Source organism: Peromyscus eremicus, chromosome 1, assembly GCF_949786415.1.
Source record: "Peromyscus eremicus chromosome 1, PerEre_H2_v1, whole genome shotgun sequence".
NCBI classification, from domain to species: Eukaryota; Metazoa; Chordata; class Mammalia; order Rodentia; family Cricetidae; genus Peromyscus; species Peromyscus eremicus.
This window is the reverse complement of record NC_081416.1, coordinates 41,137,086-41,158,191: the sequence shown is the minus strand read 5'-3', so window position 1 is coordinate 41,158,191 and position 21,106 is coordinate 41,137,086. Positions and strand designations below refer to the sequence as shown.

Sequence of the window (21,106 nt, the reverse complement as noted above, 5' to 3'; positions counted from 1 at the left end):
CTTTAACTCCAGTTCCGGGCATCCTATGACCTCTTCTGGCTTCAATGGGCGCCTGCACACACGTGCCTGTTTCTGGTTTTTGTTGTTGTTGTTGTTTGTTTGTTTGTTTGTTTTCTCTCACTCGCAACATAAAATGGCAAACTTTTTTTTAAGATTAGCATATAAAAGAATAGCTGAGAAACTGTATGGACGTGGATATCCTAAGAAATGGAGCATGCTCAGGGCAGGTTGGGATTCAGATAAAGCTCAGAGCCTGCACCACAAAGCCCCATGTTATGCAAACAGAAGAGGTGAGAGGCTATCCTTTGCTTGAGGATTTTTTACCTCCGCTCACTAGCCTCCTCCTGTTCTCAGTTCTTTCTCTTTTTTAATAAACAGTCTCTCTTCCTACTTAAAACCCTGGCTCCCTGGTGCAGCCTTTGTCCCAGGATTCAGGTCTGGAATTCTGTGCCCTCTGAACTGGGGCTCATGGCCTGGAACTAAGCATGTTTTTCTTTTTCTTTCTCTTCATCTCTTCTTTGAATGTTGATCAAAAGCCTTAATATGCTTTCTCCTTCTTTCTCACCCTTTCCTTCCTCCTCCTGCCATACATCTGCTTGTTGATCTGTATTGCCGAACACACCTCTTTCTGACCCTAGCCAGATGGGCCTGACTCCCTTCCTCTCCTCTGTCTCTCTGCCCCAACAGCTGCCAGGCTTCACACCTCATTTGGTACATAGGTTTTCTCTGAAACTCTAATGATATTGCCCTCAAGCATCCTTCTTAGTTCATTCTAAAATTCTTATATAAATGACTAAGAACCCCAAAGGCAGCCCCCACTCCCCAGTAGAACCATGATCCTTAAAATTTTGATGAACAACATTTCGGTGGTCTTCCACTGTACAGGTCTATCCTCCTAGTGTCAGGCTGCCATCTTCAGGAGTTCTGTTGGGTCTCCTTGCGAAGACACAGCACAGCTGGGCCTATTGGCCATCCTTCCTAGGAGTATAGGGGGATGGCCGTGGGGGACCCTACCAGGGTGTCCAGCCACCACTCACAACCAGTTGTATGGATTATGCTCGAATTGAGTGTGGCCTTGGGGTTTGGGGGAAGCAGAGAGAGGAGATAGATTGGAGGTAGGAAGGGCAGGGGACTCCACCTAGGCAACTATAGGGGAGCCTCTACCCCTGCTGGGTAAGGCTTTCCAGGTATGGTTTCTATGGAAAGGAGTGCTCACACCCCTGTAAGGCACCCCTCACCTGTGCTCTGTGAGGAAATACAATAAGCTCATTAGGTCCTCAGAGTGAACTTTAGTGAAATTGTGCCCCTGCTCATCCTTGGGACCTTAGGAAGAAAGAAGACACTGCTTTTGTCTTCCCGGGGAAAAGAATTCTAGCAACATCTGAATATAAAAAGGGTTTAAAGGAATTGTTTCCCTACCACTAATAAAACTCATGGAAATGTGCTACAAACAAAGCTTAGGGTAATCAGATTTTTATTGGATTCAAAGTTACTATAACGGAAATTCTTCAGAATTAAGATAGATGTCTTTGCTCCCTGAGTATACCCGTTAGTTCTCTGTCAACTTGACACACTTTAGGGTCACCTAGAAAGAGGAAACCTCAGTTGAGAAAATGCCTCTATCAGACTGGCCTGTAGAAGGTTCTATCCCACTGTGGGCAGTGCCACCCCTGGGCTGTTGGTCCTGGGTTGTATTAAAAAAAAAACAACAAACAACAACAACAACAAAAACAGGCTGAGCAAGCCATGGAGAGCAAGCCAGTAAGGGGCACCCTCCATGGTTTCTGTTTCAGTTCCTGCCTCCAGACACATTGAGCTCCTGCCCTGCCTTCCCTCAGTGATGGACTGCAACCAGGGAGTTGTAAGATGAAATAAACCCTTTCCTCCTGGAGTTGCTTTTGATCCATGGTGTTTATCACACCAAGATGATGCAAACTAAGACACCAACTCTCTAAAACATGCTGATTTTCAGGACTGGCTTAAAGGTCAAAAGAAAATGCAAGTTTTATTTGTACCCTGAAGGCCAGCCAAGCATCTCAGAGCAACTGGAGATGAAGTGAAACAATAAAAACAGAAGTGGGGTTTGTGATTAATATTTTAAATATTAGAAGATAATCTTTCTGCTGGCAATTAAGTCTTCCTATTTCCACTCTGTGCCTAATGATGATTCAATTTATACCTTCCAAAGAATTCTTTGTGTTACAGTAGCAGGAAACAGAAGAACACATGTTCTTCCCCTGGAGCTAATAGCCTGTCCTGGGTTTCAAATATTGACTGGCATTCCTCTGTAGAAAAACACCAGATAACTGTCATGACTGTACTATTGTCAGCAGGAGGAACTGAAAGATAACAGAATACAATGGCCCAAAATATGTCACTTATGTGTATGCCATATTATGCAAAAGTGTTGCAAAATGTACCAAAAATAGAGCATAAGGACAATTTTGAGCTGAAGCATAAAAGGTAAGTTTTCTGTGTCCTCATTTGGCTAAAAGCAGGGGAGTTAGCTAATGGTGTTTCCTCCTCTTCCCTACCTTTTATCAGCTCAGAAGGGTCATGTGTAAATTTTACTATCTGGACCATATCTTCCATTGGATCATTATAGTAGTTGATTTCCACAGTTTGCCACTCTGTAGTCAAAGTCCTTTTTCCTAGCCCTGACTTCTTCAGACATGTGTCCTGTGGTTAAGATCCTAAGTAAGTACACCCTGGAACCACTCCTTGAGTTATTCATCACTCATTGGTCATCTGTGCAAGCTCGGTGCCCACAGCAATAAACTTTGTTTTTCTCATGTTAATGTGTTTTTTGTTAGTTTAACTTACAGAGTCCAAGCCAACAAACCTAACAATAGAAAGAAAAGCATGGGTTATGTTCTCCTGTCTCTACAGCACAATACAAACCAGATTATTGTCATTAATATGAAAAATTCTATAGTGCTGGTTTCATAAACATCTCTCTCTATATTTTTGCTGAGTGGTATAAGGGAGTTTTATGTCTATTTGACACTGCTGTTCAGGTCTTTTGTTTTAATGAGTCCTTTGTGAAGCAGGAAAACAACATTACATCCTCAAGGCTAGGGAGTATGGGGCTGTGGAGTATTGGATCAACCCCTGAAGCATCTGGAGATTCCTCAGCCAGCTATCATGGATCTGGTGCTCGAAAAGAAATGAGGTTTGATGAGAACGTGATCTTAATGCTACAAATGAATCTTGAGAATCTGAAGTTCTCAAGATGAAGGCAGTAAACTTTAGGCATTATTGTAACTGCTCTCATCAGCAAAGACTTTGCTCAAGGGTAGTATTTGCATTCCCCTTTACATTGAAAAATTTACTCTCAGCAGCAGGCATGCCACACTGATGTACACACTGTTCATCCCACTGGGCAAGAATGAGATCACTACCACAATTTTTTAGCTATATTTGAAGCTTTATTAAGTACTGGCCAGGACATTGGGCACTGGCCAGGTCCATACCCAGGATTCCCAGAGTATGGCTCTGAATTACATTAGACATGGGCTTATAAAGGCAAAATCCAACAAGGCTGTGTACTTCCCACATTAGTCGAATGGGGCAAGCATACATCCTGACATAAATCCTGCCTATGTACCTCCTACCTGCTTGTGATCAAGCACATCCTGTGCAGTTGGGACAACCAAGCTTGTTTACAAAAGCAAACCCGTGGCTTGTTATCTTCCATGAACAACAGCCTCCAGTATTCCAGGAAGCTATCTGTCCTTGTGCAAGTGGGGCTTACAGGCTAGGGTCATTGTTTTATAGATCTCTTAAGCACAGTAATTTACATTTAAAACATAATTTAGCCATCACAATACTTGTATAACTACAAAGAAAATCCACTCAAATTCTAGTCAAGACATTTATTCTATTCCTTGTATGTGTGAGTGTGTGTATGTCTTGTGTGTGTATGAGTATGTGTGTATGTCTTGTGTGTATGTATGTATGTCTATGTATGTGGGGGGGATGGAGTGGTGTGGTGTGTGTGTGTGTGTGTGTGTGTGTGTGTGTGTGTGTGTGTGCAGCATTCAGTGCAGTTAGGAGGCATCAACTGGGCCCTGAACTCAGACCTTCAAGCAGAGCAGCAAGTGCTCTTAGCAGCAGCAGCAGTAGCACTCCAGGCCCGGATTTTCTTTCTTTCACTGTTTCATGTGCTTGTTGACTTAACCATCATTTCTACAGTGTGTTAAGGGTTTGAAAAATCCTTTTAAAACCTGGAGAGTTCTTTCTGTATCTTAAACTATACTAAGAAAACTGAGACATAGACCCATAAAATGCTTACAATAACAGTGCTGGAGCGAGGACAGTGGGGACTTTCAAGCTGTGGGGCATGCAGTAGACACTGAAGATAAGAACTGAACTAGAAAGCATGAGGCTGGTAGAATTTGAGTAGGAAGCAAAAGGCATTCTAGGCATCGGTTTGCAGGATTTCTCTAACAAAGGTCGTATTTCCACCATGAGTGACCCATATCTATAATCTTAGATTAGTATTCTCATATTAACACTCAACTCTCTGCAAGGCCATGTACATGGCTTGGAAAAGAGAATTTACTGATTTTGTTTCAGGCATGTATTTTCTAATTAAGCATTTTTTCATGAATTCTGAATACTGTAAAACAAAAGATTTCTCAGGATGCTGCCTGTGCCTAAGAAGCATTCTGAGTGGAAAGACTGGAAAGTACTTCACCACAATACCTATGTGTTCTTATGATTTTTTAAAACAATTTTAAGAGTTAGGGCTTTCTTTTTCCAAACTGTGCACTTATATCTGGGACTATTGGGTCTAAATTGTTCCGACAGAATTTTCCACTATCTGTTAGAACTGTGTGTTCTGTAGTTTGGTTCATGAGTGGGCAAGCAATTTAAAATGATATTTTTCAAAATCATGGTAGTCCAGTCCATTCTGCAAGTAATCAGGACTGTCTGGTGAATCTGATTGTTCACAATGTGACAAACTCAGAATGGAGGGCCATCTCTGTACTAGACTCAAAGCTTAGATAAGGTCATCCAAAAAGCACACGAATCCTACATGGGCTGGTCTTTTTGATGAATTGACTGGGAATCTCACTATTTCGCTGTGTTCCTTCATGGCTTCCCCTCTAAACTATCCTGACCCCTATGACCAAGTGCTTGTCATGAAATATAGTAACACTGTGGGCAAAACTATAAAAATCAATTGATATGAGTCATAAATCATCATGTGACTATCACAGTGACTATATGAATATGTTTTATATATGTAATATATCAAAGTATATATGTAAATCTATGCATATATATAGTGACACTGTCAATACAACTATTTGAAAGTAGTGATTCATCTTATTTAGAAATTTCTAATTCTGGTAACTAAAAGAGGGAATCTTAAACATGTTATTTTAGGAATATATAATTATTCCCATTTTTCACTCTCATCTCAACTTGTTATGATATTCTAATAATGTTCTCTAAACACATATTTTAGTGTATATCTTAATAAAGCATAACTATTAGATCATCCAGTGACAACAAACATTTTAAACACCCCCAAAACAGTATAACACTTGCCATTGCTTCATCATTGCCCTAAAGATGGCCTCAAAAAAGGCCTTAGTTCTTCTCTTATTGTAGACTAGATTATATCTACAATGTTTGCCTTACCTGAGGTCAGTATAAGAGTTTCCAAAAACAGCAAAAACTCATTTTTCTAATTATTTGCACTTGTATTTATCAGGACATTTGCTTTCTTTCTACTGCTAATGTATTAGATCAAATATATTCAAAGTCATTCCTAGATAATCTTAAGTGTTAACTAATGCATCTTGTTTTATCACCTTTCAAATTAACATTATATTTTTAGTCTACTAAAAGTTGCAAAAACTAGCTGTTACTTACAGCTAAACTGCTGTAGAGTGTAAGTCCAGTTATTTGAGTTTTATCAAAACTTGTGGTAAGGTAGGGAGCTCTTGAATGCTGAGAAAACTGATTCAGTGTATTCTATCATGCAGCAAACACTGACAGATAAGGCTGTAGGAAATAGGCAATGCTGAGTGCAATTATGATTGCAGGTATAGTTCGGTGGTAGAACACATGCTTAGCATGCACAGTCCCTGGATATCATCCATAGGAGTAAAACCACATGACAGCCACCACACTTTTATTTATCTGGAAGAAAACCTTAGGGCTTTCTTATCCATAGCATTTATTATTTATTACCATTAAATGCTGCTACATAAAAACCCTGCTTCTTTGAAGTTCATAGTTCATTTTTTAAATATGGATAAAATAATAAGCTTTTTTTTAAATTTTGGATAAGTAAATGTGGCAATTATTGAGTAAAGTTTATTACCAACAATTTGGGGAAATATCCTTGAACACTAGTATAGAGTCATTTTTCCATGACTCGTATCTTTCCATTATCCATTGGGGAAGAAAGTTTTGGCTGATTTAACATGAATGAGATTTCAAAGTGGGTACAAAAGCAATAATCACCTGCACCATTTTCCCAAAGAAACAGGAGCAGTAGCCTTGGGGCCACCTGAGAACCCTTCCCATTCAAAGCAAGGATAAGAACACCTGCAAGACTCTATGGTCAAATGGTGCAGTGGAGATGTAGAAGGTGAATCCTGAAGCCAACAAAGGCTCTGAGACAGACAAAAATCTGTTGATCATGCATTTCAAAGCTCATATTAGCAAAGAAAATTTTATACAACATTTAAATGCCAAGGGGAAAGAGGATCAGATTTTGTTGTTGTTATTATTCCTTTTAATAACTGCTAAGTGAGAATTTTGAAGTATTTGATAAGAATTAGTAAAAATTAGCCACAACTATTTATTAGGCACTCACAATTGCACCAATAGTACTAAAGAGAAATAGTTAAATATTTGCAGGTGAATTACCTGTCAATAGGTTGAATCCTAATACAGGAAGTTACCAAGTCCATTTTTCTTGCTTAAATGTAGTTTGTGAGGTCCATGCTTATTACTGATTGGAAAGACACATTCTGATGCCACAGTGGTGAGACTGGCATAGACACCATAATAAGAGTTTTCTGATATTTGCCTGGATCTAATTTCTCTAAATAAAATGTTTTCTTCTTTGATTTCATAAAGAATTAAAATAGAGAAAGTTAAGCCAACTGGAGAAAGACATATTATACACAATAAGCAATTTGAGAGAAAAATTCTAGAATACAAAATGAAAGCATTTATAAGGGTGTTAAATGAGCATAAAGACGTTAACCACACCAAAGAAAACACAAGGAATCCAAGATGAGCAAATATAAAGAGATGAAACACACACACACACACACACACACACACACATACAAAAATAACAGGAATCAACAAACACTGCTCAATAACATCTCTCAATATCAAAAAACAAAAAAAAACAAACAAACAAAAAACAAACAAAAAAAATCAGACTAACAGAATGGATGAGAAAACAGGATCCATCCTTCTGCTGCAACCAAGAAATATACCTTAAAATCAAAGATAGACATAGTCTGGGTAAAACGATGAAAAAAGATATTTCCAGAACATGGACCTAAGAAACAAGCTGGTGCAGCCATTTTAATATATGACAAAATAACAAAACTAATCAGAAGAGATAGGGAAGGGCACTACATACACATCAAAGGAAAAATCCGACAAGAGGACATTGCAATTCAGTTCTTAACATCTATGTACCAAAGACAAGGGCAGCCAAGCTTATTTAAAAAATACAAAAACAAAAACAAGCGCGCGCGCACACACACACACACACACACACACACACACATACTACTACTACGACTACTACTCCAGCTTAAATCACATATTAGCCCTCACACGCTGATAGTAGGAGACTACAATACCCTACTTTCACCAATAGACAGGTAATCCAGACAAAAACTAAACAGAGAAATGCTGGAGATAATTGACATTGTAAACAAAATGGACCTAAGAGATATTTACAGAGTATTTCACACAAACCCAAAAGAATATACTTTCTTCTCAGCACCGCATAGAAGTTTTTCCAAAATTGGCCACATAGTTGGACACAAAACAAGTCTCAACAGATACAAGAAAATTGAAATAACACCATGCATCTTATCTGACCACCACAGATTAAAACTGGATAGCAACAACAGTTTACAAACTCATTAAAAACAGTACAAATCATGACTGAATGAAAAATTCATCAAGACAGAAATTAACAAAGAAATAAGACTTTCTATAATTGAATGAACATGAATGTAAACATATCCCAAATGTATGGAACACAATGAAGGCAGTTCTAGGAGCTAGTAACTACATTAAAAAAAAAAAATGAAGGAAAAAAAATTAACCCAGGAAGTGGTGATACACAACTTTAATCCCAGCACTCAGGAGGCAGAGGCAGACTGATCTCTGAGTTCGAAGCCAGCCTGGTCTACAGACTGAGTTCCAAAACAGGAGCTACACAGAGAAACCCTGTCTCACTTGAAAAAAAAATGGTGAGATCTCATATGAATAACTTAACAACACACCTGAAAGCTCTAGAACTAAAAGAAGAAATCACACCTAAAGGAGTAGACATAATTAAATAATAAAAAAGAAATAATTAAACTTTGGGTTAAAATTAAATAATAGAAACAAAGAGAGCAACAGAAAGAATCAATGAAACCAAGAGTTGGTTCTTTGAGAAAAATCACTAAGTTTGAGGAACCCTTTTCCAAATTAACTAAAGTCAGAGAATATCCAAATTAACAGAATTAGAGATGAAAAGTGGTGTAGATGTAACAGTCTTATTAAATAAGAAACACAGAGCCAAATGCAGAGTTAAAAGCCCAAGAGGTCAGAGCAGTAGCTAAGAGCTGATACTAAAAAACTTTTTTACCCTTCACTGCCACTGCTGTCCTTCCCCTCAGCAAGAGACCTATTTCCTGTGTATCTGTCTTTTTATTGACTTCCTGTTCTGCCTTCTCATTGGTTGTAAACCCAACCACATGACCTCTTCATCACTGCCTGTCTATACAGACCTCCAGGTCTTCTATGGTTAGTATTGAGATTAAAGGCGTGTGTCTCCATGCTGGCTGTATCCTTGAACACACAGAGATCTGTCTGTCATGTGATCAGGATTAAGGATGTGTGCCACCACCGCCTGGCTCTTGCTATGGCTTGCTATTAGCTCTGACCCCCAGGCAACTTTATTTATTAACATACAAATAAAATCACATTTCAGTACAAAAAAAAATCACCATAAAGGGGAACAAAACAACAGACACTAAAAAAATCCAGAGAATCATAAGGACATACGTTAAAAACCTGTACTCCACCAAATAGGAAAATCTGAAAGATATGAATAATTTTCTCAATACATACTTACCAAAGTTAAATCAAGATCAGATAGACAATTTAAACAGACCTGTAACCCTTACTTAAATGAAAGCTATTATTAAAAGTCAACCAACCACAAAAAGCCCAAGGCCAGATGGTTTTAGCAAAGCATTCTACCAGACTATCAAGGAAGAGTTAATGCCAATATACCTCAAATTATTCCACAAAATAGAAACAGAAGGAACATTGCCCAATTCATTTTATAAGGCCACAGTTACCCTGATACCAAACCACATAACCCAACAAAGAGAATTATAGACCAATTCTCCTTATGAACATACATGCAAATATTCTCAGTAAAATACTTGCAAACCAAATCTAAGACTACATGAAAAAGATTATTCACCATGATCAAGTAGGCTTTCTCCCAGAGATGTAGAAATAGTTCAATAAACATGAAACAATAAATGTAATCCATCATATAAATAAGCTGAAAGGCAAAAACAACACTAGCATCTCCTTTGAGACAGAAAAGGCCTTTGATCCAACTACCCTTCATCATAAAAGGCTTGGAAAGATTAGGGATTCAAGGGATGACCTCAACATTATAAAGGCAATTTACATCAACCCTATAGCCAACATCAACTTAAATAGAGAAAAATTCAAAGCAATTTCACTAAAATCAGGAACAAGACAGGTTGTCCACTCTCTCCATACCTATTCAATATAGTAGTTGAAGTCTTAGCTAGAGTATTAACACAACTGTTAAAGATCAGGGGGTTACAAACTGGAAAGGAAGAAGTAAAAATATCTTTATTTGCAAATATGACAGCATACAATAGTGACCCTAAATATTCCACCAGGAAACTTGTACAGCTGATAAACACTTTCATCAAAATAGCTGAATGCAAAGTAAACTCAAAAAAGTTAGTAGCACTCCTATATACAAAGAACTGACTTAGAAAGAAATCAGGGAACCAACACTTTTCACAATAGCCTCAAATAATATATTTTGGGATAACTCTACCCAGCAAGTGAAAACTTGCATGAGAAAAACTTCAAGACATTGAAGAAAATATCTGAAGCTGGAGAGATATCCCATATTCATAGATTGGTAGGATTGGTACAGTACAAATAACTATCTTAACAAAAACAATTTTCAGACTCAATGCAATTCCCATCAAAATTCTAATACAATCCTTCACAGATCTTGAAAGGACAATTTTCAGCTTCATATGGAAATACAAACATACACACACACACACACACACACACACACACACACACACACACACATACCAACATAGCTAAAACAATCCTGAATAATAAAAGAACTCCTAGAGGTATCACTTTCCCCAGTCTGAAATTGTATTACAGCACTATAGTAAGAAAAATATAAGAGAAAATAAAAATATAGTAATAAAAACAGCATACTATTGGTACAAAACATATACACTGATCAATGAAATCAGACTGAAGACCCAGACACAAATGCACACACCTATAGACACCTAATTCTTGATAAAGAAGCCAGAAACACACAATGGAAAAAAAGACAGCATCTTCAACAAATAGTGCTAATCAAACTGGACAGCTGCATGTAGAAGAATACAAATATACCCATACTTATCACCCTGTACAAAACACAACTCCATATCTCTTAAAGACCTAAATATAGAATCAGGCACACTGAACCTTATAGAAGAGAAAATGGGAAATGGCCATGAATTCATTGGAACAGGAAATATATTCTGAGCATAACACAATAGTGTAGGCACTAAGACAAACATTAATAAATAGGATCTCATGAAACTGAGAAGCTTCTGCACAACAAAGGATACCATCATTGGGACAAAGCAGTGGCCTAAAGAATGAGAAAATATTTTTACCAACTATTTATCTTACAGAGGGCTAATATCCAAAATATATAAATAACTCAAAAAACTACATATCAAGAAAACAAATAACAATTAAAAATGGGGTACAGATCTGTGGTAGTTTGAAAGGAAATGACCCCAAAGAGAGTAGCACTAGTAGGAGGTGCAGCTTTGTTAGAGTAGGTGTGACCTTGTTGGAGGAAGTGTGTCACTGTGGCAGTGGGTTTTGAGGTCTCCTTTGCTCAAGCAACCCTCAGTGAGACAGTTCACTTCCTGTTGTCTGCATATCAAGATGTAAAACTCTCAGCTCCTTCTCCAGCATGTTGGCCTGCATCTGCATGCCACCATGTTCCCCACCATGATCATAATGGACTAAACCTCGGAAACTGTAAGCCACCCAAATTAAATGTTTTCCTTTATAAAAGTTGCTATGGTCATGTTGTCTCCTCACAGCAATTGAAACTCTAAGACAAGATCGAAACAGAATTTTCAAAAGTGAAAATTCAAAAGGCTGAGAAACACTTAAAGAAATGTTCAACATCCTTAGCCATCAGGGAAATGCAAATCAAAACTGCTTTAAGATTTCATCTTACACTCATTAGTATGGATAAGATTAATAAATCAAGTAACAGCTCATGCTGGCAAAGATGTAGAGTAATGGGAACACTCATCCATTCCTGGTGGGAGTAAAAAATTCATACAGCCACTATGGAAATCAGTGTGGCAATTCCTCAGGAAGATAGAAATTGACTTACCTCAAGATCCAGCTATACAACTCATTGACATAAACCCAAAGTCATATATATACTCTTCATCCTACCAGAGAAACTTACTCAGTCATGTTCATTGTTGTTCTACTCATAATGTCCAGAAATTGGAAACAATCTAGATATCCCTCACAGAAGAGTAGATAAGGAAATGTGATACATTTGCACACTTTAGTATTATTCAGCTATTCTGTTTTTTGTTTTGTTTAATGAAATCATGAAATTTGCAGGTAAATAGATGGAACTAGAAAAAAAAATCATCCTGAGTGAGGTATCCCAGACCCAGAAAGGCAAATATGTTATGTATTCACTTATATGTGGATGTTAGCTGTTAAGCCAATGATATCCAAGCTACAATCCATAGAACAAGTTAAGTATATTGTAAGGTACTGGGGGGGGGGGGTACAGATAGATCTCATCAGGAAAGGGAAATAGAATAGTTATGGATGAATGGGGAGGCTGGAATGGAAAGATCAAATGGGGAAAGAGAGAGAAGAGGGGGAAGGAATACAGGGAAAGACAGCTAACATTAAAGGCCATTTGGGGGGTAGTATGGAGCCTAACACAGTAGATGCTCCCTAAAATATATACATACGTGAAGGTGATCTAAATGAAATGGCTAAATGGTGGAACAACAAGGCTGCAACTGGCCATCCTTTGTCACCAAATGCAGCTTCCTGTAGTAGGATTGGGTTACATCTAATTGAGTTGTTGGCCAAAGGGGTCCCATGGGAATCCCCAAACAATCCAGGCTGTGCCAAGACTATAGGTTACTCTCCACAAACTGACAGCGAGGCCCCATTGCTGAAGATAACACCTTCACAACTCATTGAGCATGGAGGAATTGAGCTAGTGCCTTCACTCCTACCTAAGGACCAAAAATTCAATTTTCTTTGAGACAGGAAGTTATTTTGCACACTACCAAAATAGAAATTTAAATACCAAGCCAGCCACAAACCCTTTGATCTACAATAATGCCCTACCTCCAAGATATGCTAGGGCAATGGTGGCACAAATCTTGTGGGAGTAACCAACCAATAACTAATTTGATTTAAGGCCCACTTCACAAGATAGAACCTATACCCAACACTGCTGTGGATATAGCTTTGTGTAAATAAACACTGGCTGGCCAGTAGCCAGACAGGAAGTATAGGCAGGACTAACAGAGAGGAGAATTGGGGGAATAGGAAGGCAGAGAGGGAGACTGCTGGAGCTGCCGCCAGGACAAGGAAGATGTAAGGTACCAATAAGCCACTAGCCACGTGGCAAAGTATAGATTAATAGAAATGGGCTAAATGTAAGAGTAAGAGCTAGACAATGATAAGCCTGAGCTAATGGCCAAGCAGTTTAAATAATATAAGCATCTGTATGTTTATTTTATAAGTGGGCTAAGGAACTGCCGGGGCTTGTCGGGACCTGGAGAGAAAACTCCAGCTACAAATAGCACCTAACATGTTGGCAAGAGTTTCCACCTAACACCTGAGTAAAAAGATTCTAAAATGGAGCTAAAAACAGTTCCTAGTTGTCTCTTTCAAGTTAGCGGCAGCCTGCGTGTTTGAGCTACTATAGATAGTAGACTATGGTGGGTTCCTGGCATGTGTGCTCGATAATTGTTTTGTTATATGTAATTTTACTATGTTAAAGTTAAAACCTTTTTGAAAAAGAAGAAAAAGGGAAGTGCTGTGGATATCACTCTGTATAAATAAACACTGATTGGCCAGTAGCCAGACAGGAAGTATAGGCAGGACTAACAGAGAGGAGAATTAGGGGAACAGGAAAGCAGAGGGGGAGACTGACTGCAGCCGCTGCCAGGACAAGGAAGATGTAAGGTACCAGTAAGCCACTAGCCACGTGGCAAAGTATAGATTAATAGAAATGGGCTAAATATAAGAGTAAGAGCTAGACAATGATAGGCCTGAGCTAATGGCAAAGCAATTTAAATAATATAAGCATCTGTATGTTTATTTTATAAGTGGGTTAAGGGACTGCCGGGGCTTGTCGGGACCTGGAGAGAAAACTCCAGCTATACAACACTGCTTGGGTGGCCAAGAGCTTGAGACTAGACAGCCCAAGGACCTAGGGTAAAACCAAATATTACTGTTCTAAAGAAAAAAGAAGTGGCAATAAAATGACTCCTAATGATACTCTACTATACTTATAGATCAGCACTTTGCTCAGCCATCATCAGAGATGCAGCAGATAGAACAAATACAGAGACCCACAGCCAAACACTATGCAGAGTGTTAGAGACCTTGGAACACTCAGCCCTAAATGGGATGTTTCCATCAAATCCTTCCCTTCAAAGTTCAGGGAACCCTATGGAAGAGGATGTGGAAACAATTTAAGAGCCTGAGGGGTAGAAAACACCAAGAAAACAAGGCCCTTTGGTCAACTCGATCAAAGATCATATGAACTCCCAGAAACTGAGGCAGCATGCACAGGACCTGCACTGGTCTGCATCAGGCCCTTTATGTATATATTATGGCTTCCAGTTTAGTGTTAGTATGGGATTCCTGAGTGTGAGAGCTAGTATGCTTCTTGTTCCTTCTCTGGAACTTTTTTCCTTCTGTTTGTTTTCAACAATTCTGGTGTGCTAGCTTTTGTTTTATCTCGTTATATTTTATTATTTTTCCATAGAAACCTGTTTGTTTTGATTTTTTATTTGTTTTGAGTTTTTCCTCTGTTTTGTTTTTTGACGCAGGGTTTCTCCATGTAGCCTCACTGTCCTGGAACTTGCCCTGTAGACCAGGCTGGCCTGGACCCACCTGTCTCTGCTGATATTAAAGTTGTGTTCCACCATGCTCTACTACTCTGATGTTTGTTTGTTTTCTAATCAGAGATAGAAAAGAAGTAGGTATGAATAAGAGGTGAGATGGAGAACTGAGAGGGAAAATGTAATCAGGATATATTATGTGAGAAAAAAATCTATTTTCAATAAAAGGGTTTTTTTTTTTTTAAACTTCAAGTAGTTCAAAGCTAGTCATAGTAGAGGCAGGCACGGTGAATTAGACCAGTAGTTCCATCATTGGACACTAAGGCAGAAGGACCAAAAATTCAAGACCAGCCTGTTAGTGTGACTCATTTTTAAAAACAACTCCAAAACAAAATGAATTAAAATTAAATAAAAATGTGGACACCGTGAAAGCACTTACACTATGGAAATTAGCAGAGATCAGAGCATCTTAGTCAGCCCATGACTGTCCTCTGTTCACCTAGTCTTCTTCATCCTTGGACTATCCAGACCGGTGGTGGCAATGGTTCTCTCGCCTTGAGAATGAAGGGCCAACAACAGCAGAATCACTGCCACTGGCATTGCTTCCTAGAGGAAGCACTAATCAAGTGTGTGTGATCTACAGAGCACTCTGCTGGGCACACACACACACACACACACACACACACACACACACACACACACACAAAGGTGTGCTTTTCATATACTTTTTATGTGTTTATATTATCTATCAAAATCTATTCTGGAAGGAGAATTTGCACACAATTATTCAAATGTACCACTGTACAAACCAACTACTTATCCTCACAGAACTTCCATTTTTTTTAAATGTGTAAAATCATAATAACACAGACTGTGAAGTAAAGTTTAGAGGATAAAAGGAGACAGAAAAATAATAAGCAGCATGCATTAAATGGTGACTGTGCTGGAGTACTTTTTTGTTTGTGTGTGTGTTATTGTTGTTTTGTTTGGTTTGCTTTTTCAGTTGAGTTCATGTAACCCAGGCCAGCCTCTACTTCTCCAGTGGGGATTGCAGATACCGGCCACCTTGCCTGGTTCAAGCCCCATGTTGTGTTCTTCCCAGGAACCTCACAAAGTAGGGGTTACATTTATCTCTATGCACAATAAGAAAACTCAAGACACAGAGAGTTTCAGAAACTATACTGTTTCCCACTTGACAGAAATGTGTGAAATCATGGAGAAATTAGTTATCAATGTGACATTTTGAAGTTCAGATGTATGGTTCCCTGTTCTTCAGGTGAAAATGCTGTCTATGCACTAGATGATGTGAGGACCAGGAGACAAAGACCTGTGTACCATTGTACGGGTGAGCTGAAAAAGAAACCAGTGTGATGAATTATGTGCTTGGTTGTGTATGCATGCTTAAAAATCCTCTTTTGTGCAATCTTTCATTTCTTTAACAATGTCAGATGAAGAAAATATGTATGCTCAATATCTCCTGACAGCTGCTCACAATGAACTTAAGCCCCAAGGAAGGAGGTGGGGCTGAGAACTTGGCTCAGAAAATCAAGCTTAGTCTGATCTCACTTTTCTAAAACATGTTAACTTCCTCACTCCAAAACTAAAGCAAAAATAAATTAAAAGCAGGTGAAGCTGGTTAGGTGAGTGAGACTGAGCAGGGAGAACGATTAGTTTCATGGCTTGTATTTGCCAGTCCCTGTTCCTGTATGAATGAAATGCTAAGGGTACCTTACTTGGCTCCTTAGCCTCAACTAATAAACCACAGATACAGCCAGCCAAAGTGGACAGATTCCGGAAACACGGGTCAAGGTTCTACAAAACTTAGAAATTATTCAATATGATATCTAATGTTTTTGTTATCTAAAGTATATCACTTTAGGGGATATTTTATCATGAGCCAACTCAATGAAAAAGGAAGCCTGAAGAGCTCATACACTCTCGTTTGTGGATTCCTGAAAAGTTAGAACTGATCCGTCCCTAAGAAAAGCATCTTAATCCAGATAGGATCCATTTTGTAATGTTTCTTATTTTAACCTCCATGGAAGGACTCATTCTCCAGTGAGTGTTTCACACGCAAACACTGTATACAATAAGCACAACACAGACCTCTTCCGGTGTAGCTGGCTAGTAACCACATGGTGCCCACCCTCTTACCTCAGGACCTCCTTGTCCTGAACTGATTTGGCCAAACCACTTGACCTCTGAGGACAGCAATCTGAGAACCATGGACCATAATCCACCCTCTTGGGTTTGTAAATTGCTGAAGTTGGAGGTAGCTTTAGATCAAAGTCCAGTCCTTTGGTTTGTTTCTTTGTTTGTTTGTTTTTAAAGCTACGTCCTAGCAGCAAAATAAGGTGGTTGGTCAGTTAGTCTTAGTAATAATGCTGTATTATAGTCAAGGGTTTGGGTTTCTGGTGAGTAAGAAGTTATGCCAGTTATTTTCCATCCAGGTGTGTTATTTCACCCCTGGTGAGTGTGGCTGTCTTTTACAGGAAGGAAGTTCTAGTCATGCAACCTCTGTGCAAAACTTATGAGTAACTGAACTATGGAATATACTTAATATTCACACTGGTAGAAATTTTATAGATAGAAAAGTAATATAAATTATCCTCGACTTTCAGATAAATGAAAAGTGCACCATACTTTCCCCTTCTCCCTGTACACATATTCTCAACCACTTCATAAACTATCCACAGGGTGATGTCCTTAATTACAGCTTCTGCTTCTCAGAGCTGAACACAGTGGCTCTAGTTCCTGCTCTTGTACCAGTGTTTTTTAGAGTAGGAAATAAAGACTTCCGTCTTGGGCCATCTGTGCAAAGATCTGTATGTATTTAAATACATTCTAAACTGAATTCACACAAAGGACAGAGAAGGAGAAGCACAACTGTACATGGGTGGGGAGAATGAAGTAAAGGGGTTCCCTTGAGCTCTATAGAACCAAATCCATAGCTTTGAACATGCCAAGCACTCACTCCTGAGCCTTGCTGGAGAGTTCCTATGGAGACACAACCATTCCCAAAGCTTCCCACCCACATAGTACAGTCTACATAGACTGCTTAACCATCTTCCCCCCTCACCCATTTTTGCAGTGCTGGCATTTGAACCAAGAGTCTCACACACAGAAGGGCACATGCTCTGCCACTAAGTTATCTTCCTAGCTCCATTACTATCCTTTGACTAGGATCCCTGAAGATGTTTATATTCATAGTGGGAAATGTTCTTTAAAAGTTCAGCCCTGAAAACATACACACAAGGAACATTATATAAATTGAGCAGGTTGTATTTATGTATTTAAGAAACACATGAAAAACGAGGCCATGAATTCAAAAGGAGGGAATAAAGAGAAGGAAAATGATGCAATTATATTACAATCTCAAAAATATAAAAAATAAATAATAAAGACTTGGGAATGATTGCTGAATGACTTCCAACTGCCCCCACACACACCCCACCCAGAACCATAAGCTGGCATTCCTTAGACTTTTCTCTTGACAAGCCCAAAAGCCTTCACCCTCTCTATAATCAGTTTTAGAAATTTTATACATGTTGGACTCCAGAGCAAAAAGGGAAGCCTTGGAATTCCACACAAACTTAAACCTGGGACAAAATGTCTGTTCCAATAATGGTGAGCCTATGGACTTGGTCCCACAGACTTAGCAAGAACAAAGTTTTGAGGTTGCTTCTGGGAAAAACATAATCCTGAAAATACTCTTTCAAAGTAGATTTTTCTATGTCTTAATTAGAGTTACCACTGATGTGATGAAACATTGTTACCAAGGGGCAACTTTGGGAAGAGGTTTATCTGGTTTACACTTCCATGGCACTACTCATCATTGAAGAAAGCCAGGACAGGAACTCAAGCAGGGCAGGAACAGGGAGGCAGGAGCTGATGCAGAGGCCATGGAGGAATGCTGATTACTAGCTTGCTCTCCATGGCTTGATCAGCTTGCTTTCTTATAGAACCTAGGACTCCACACCAATCTCTAATTAAGAAAATACCCTACAGGGTGCCTGAAGTCCAGTCTTATGGAGACATTTTCTCAACTGAGATTCCCTCCTCTCAGATGACTCTAGCTTGTATCTGACAGGAAATTAGCTGGCACACTCTGAAAGAGACAAAAGCAGAGGGAAAGCTTCTGACTCTCTTGTCCTAGTGATGTTGGGGCAGAAGAACCTTCCAGCATAGTCTATGAGGCAGTGAGCACTGGAATCTATATGGAAGAAGCTCACACAGCTTCAAGGCCTGCAGAGGAAGACAAATGTGGCATTATATTAACATGTTCTTCCCACAGGAAAATTAGGGCAGCCACAATCCCAAGCATCAGCAGTGCATAGATGGTATTGCAGACATGTTTCTAGTGAACTGAGAGCGATCTGGCTCAGATTTTGCCAAACTGTCAAGAGATCCTCTCTTTCCTTTTGTTAACACTTTAAAATCTGGTAATTGGGCCATATACTACCAATGTGTCGCCATCCTCCACAGCTCCTGAGTCCCCCTGTAACTAGGTTTCCTGTACCTAGCCCTATTGATTCCCACTTCTCTCTTCCATTTTATCATACTGCAGGTCATGGAATATGAAGTCTATTCTCAGCAATGTTTCCCAGATTTGTGCTGTGTGCTGACACCATTCCACATGCTTTCTATGGCATATTATGCTAAAAATATAATTTCATGAGAAACACTGGGTGAAAAAGTCTCTACATCTCCTTCAATTTTCTACAGCCAATAAATTGAAGGCAAGAAATTCAAACTCAAGGTTGAGGTCTGTATCTACTCTACTGTCTTACAGGTAAAGAGACGTGTGTGTGTGTGTGTGTGTGTGTGTGTGTGTGTGTGTGTGTGTCTGTGTGTGTGCCTGTGTGTGTGTCTGTGTGTGTGTCTGTGTGTTCCTTTGTGTGCCTGTGTCTGTGTGTCTGTGTGTCTGTGTGTGCCTGTGTGTCTGTGTATGTGTGGTATGTGTATGTGTGTCTGTGTGGTATGTGTATGTGTTAGGGTAAAATGTTTTTCCAGGCTGCTACTTGGCATTGTTCCTCAGTTTTATTCTCTGAAAGTTCATGGCTATTCTTTTCTAATACTTAAACTTCTATATATAGTTGTGTGTGTGTGTGTGTGTGTGTGTGTGTGTGTAGGTTTTCTGTCTCTCAATAATAGGTTTCTCTGGATCAAGTTGAACTGGAAAAGTGTATCAACAGGTTTATTTGAACAAAGCAACTTCCAGGCAGGTTCTCAAGTCCCAGAGATTGAGAAGCTGTGGGCCCAAAGCAAAGCAGGGGGATGATACAGGTTGTAGGTGACGGGTGATAATGTGTATGCCACAAGCTGGGTTTGTGCCAAAGTATGGTCAAAAGCTGAATGCTTAAGCAGGCACTTGGGCAGCTGGAGGCAATGGGGAGGAAGTTGTAGTAATCACCAAGAATGCAGTACTGGGCTTTTTGGTACCTTTCATTTGTTGGAGATTCTCTGAGAGGGTGGGGTGTAAGATGAAGTGCTAAATTGTCTTATTAATAAAAAAAAATGAGAGCCAGATATTGGGGTTAAAATTAAGAGATCAGAAAAGCAGAAAGAAGCCAGCCACATTCTCACCACTTGGAGATCCTCAGCCAAAGGGACCTAATTCCTGTATACTCACACCTATATGCTGCCTATATGCCTTTCTGTTCTGCCATCTTATTTCCTCTCTTCTCCCAGTTACATCACTTCCTCTTCTTGCCCAGCTCTGTCACTTCCTGCCTGTCTGTACAGACCTCCAGACCTTTATGGTTAGTTCTGGGATTAAAGGTATGTATCACCACACCTGGCTCTGTTTCCAGTGTGGCCTTGAACTCACAGAGATCCAAATGGATCTTTGCCTTCCAAGTGATAGGATTAAAGGCATGTGCTACCATTGCTTGACCTCTATGTTTACTATAGTGGCTGGCTTTTTTCCTCTGATCCCCAGATAAACTTTATTGGGGTACACAGATAAAATATCACCACAGTGAGGTTTGGAGAGAGAAAAATAGGAATGAAGCTTTCCAGATCATGTAGGGATGAGCTAGAGGTTCCAATCAAATACGTGTATCTCAGGTTTAGGAATTTCATGAGCTATTTATATCTCAAAATGTATTTCAGGAGCCAGAAAAGACTTGTAGGTTGCGAAATAAGGATACTTCTAAAGCCTATGTCAACAGCATTATCATCTCATTAAATTAAAAGTATTTTGATAGCCAAACAGACAGACACAAACTCGGTAAAGAACTGCCAGATCCCCAAACAAAAGGTGGTTTTTATTTTTTAAATGTAGTAACTGAGCTCTCAAGAAGTTTAAAAACTAAAGTAATTTCCTCAAATAACACACTGACTCTAGCAGAGTCAGGCTTAGAAGAGAACAATTCTGAGAGCTCCTTCGATTCCTTTAATCATTTCCAGCAACAATTAGGTGATCCTATCCTGTGACAGCATTATTGGTGAAA

General features: G+C 39.2%; 1 protein-coding gene across 1 annotated transcript in view; it reads right to left on the bottom strand.

Annotated features, from left to right (window-relative positions):
• Nucleotides 1–21,106, bottom strand: part of Tmc1 (transmembrane channel like 1) — a 124,304-nt gene that overhangs the window by 88,469 nt on the left and 14,729 nt on the right. The gene's annotated exons all lie outside the window — the stretch shown is intronic.